This window comes from Triticum aestivum, chromosome 3A (genome assembly GCF_018294505.1).
Source record: "Triticum aestivum cultivar Chinese Spring chromosome 3A, IWGSC CS RefSeq v2.1, whole genome shotgun sequence".
NCBI lineage: Eukaryota > Viridiplantae > Streptophyta > Magnoliopsida > Poales > Poaceae > Triticum > Triticum aestivum.
The window spans coordinates 700,246,225-700,248,124 of record NC_057800.1 but is presented as its reverse complement, the minus strand read 5'-3'; the positions used below and the strand labels follow the sequence as shown (position 1 = coordinate 700,248,124).

The 1,900-nt window shown below is 48.7% G+C and overlaps 1 pseudogene; it reads left to right on the top strand.

Annotated features, from left to right (window-relative positions):
• Positions 1 to 800: 800 nt before the first annotated feature.
• Positions 801 to 1,668, top strand: LOC123057197 (uncharacterized; annotated as a pseudogene).
• The last annotated feature ends 232 nt before the right edge of the window (positions 1,669 to 1,900 follow it).

Genomic DNA, 1,900 nt, shown 5'->3' with positions numbered 1-1,900 from the left:
GAGGCTAGGACGGCCGAGGAGTGCCGGAGCGGAGGGAAGTTTTCAGTGGTGGCCTGGTGGCTGCGCGAGCAGTTCCTGCACGCACGCGTGTGCCTAGCTCGCTGACTCGCTAGGTCTGGGAGTGCGAAGGTGGAGGCTGCCTTGGGCCCTGGCTGTATGTTGGGCTAAGCCCCGGGCCCATTCAAAATTATACCTAGGTTACAACTAGAAAAAAATGACACGCCCCGGGCCTGGGCCCTGGGGGCCTGGGTCCCAGATCCACCCCTGTCGAGGTGGGCACTTCCACCAGGCGTGCCCAGGTGGGATGTGCCCCCCTTGGGGCACCCTCTGGTACTTCTTTTGTCCAAGTTGTGTCTTCTGGTCCATAAAAATTCTCAAAAAAGTGTTGCTGCGTGTGGTCTCCGTTTGGTGCTGATATTCTAAGAAGTAAAAATAAGCAAAAAATAACAACTAACACTGTGCATTATGTCAATAGATTAGTCACAAAAAATGATATAAAGTTGCTATAAAATGATTGTAAAACATTCAAGAATAATAATATAACATCATGGACCTTCAAAAATTATAAATATGTTGGAGATGTATCACTCCACCTGGTGGCCATGAACAAGTCTGTCGAGCGGAAGTCTGTCGCCCTACTCTAGCGCTCCCCAACCCCAGCAGTGGCGGACGGTTGGAAGTTGGCAGCAGGCTAGCGGGGCAAGGTGAGCATTGGGCATCACGGTTCAAGGGCCGAGTGGCAATTTGGCTGTAATTTGGTGCTCTAATAGGGATAGCGACTTAAATCGTACCGCTTTGGGATGGTCGGTTCTCGAATCCTCTCCATGCGATCCCCATTGATGCCATTCTCTGACGACACTGAATATGTACGCCTTGAGCCCTCCCCATGCGATCCCGTCGAGCGCTAGACTGGTGACAAGCCCCTCATCCTTGCCCTCTCCTCCCCATCCTTCGCCGAGAGGTTCTTGCTGGACCCCCTAGACGCGGCGGAGAGGGCGAGGGTGACGACGCACGATGTGCCCAGGGAAGAGGAGCTAAAACCGAGTCCCATGGCAAGGGTGGTGAAGGTCATGTTCCAACACTGAGTCTTTTTTTTAGTATAATGCATCTTACAGTCCCGTTTTTGTAGTGGTTGATTACCCGTCTCCCTGTCCCACAAAAAAAAAAGATTACCCGTGTCCGTGGACGGTGGACGCGGTGCACGACCTCGCAGAAGCAGGGACAAAAGGATCTAAGAGCCATGTACGTAAAACGTTCTATACGAATTTTCCCAGTGATTTCTTGATGATATGGAGCGATCCTCTGCGAAGAGGATGCGGCTGGAGTTCGTTTCATCAAAAGAGTACTACCAAGTCAAGGTTTGTACTCGACTGCCTAACAATTTGAGAATTGTCCCTGGTTGTTGTTCTTCAGCCGATTTTGAATTGACTTTTGGGCCTGCAACTGTAAATACCTTATAGGTGTTTGACAAGCAGCTAAGTTATTCCATGATGTCTTGCAAATGCACTGTGCAAGAAGATGGGAAGCTTGCAATCGGCATGGTGTGCTTACCATGCTGTCCTTTCGTGTATATTTGGTTTTCAGAACTCAGGGACATGGTTAACTTTTAGCACTACCAAGCGTTGGTTATATATGGGTATGCTTGCTAAATAATGAACAGTATGAAATATCGGGACTGTGCATGGTTTAGTTCTTTTACGCTTGACAATTAAGATTTAAGAATCCTAAGACTGTCAAGATAAGAGATCTATAAGTTTGCATCATTGAGACAATGTGTGAGTTATATTTATGGTGGCCTTTGGCCTTTTGCATTATGGCCTCCCACCCCTCATTACTGGAATTTTCGTATATGCCTGGTGCCAGGCTCTTCGCCGAGAGCTAAAACACGAGCGCTCGACAA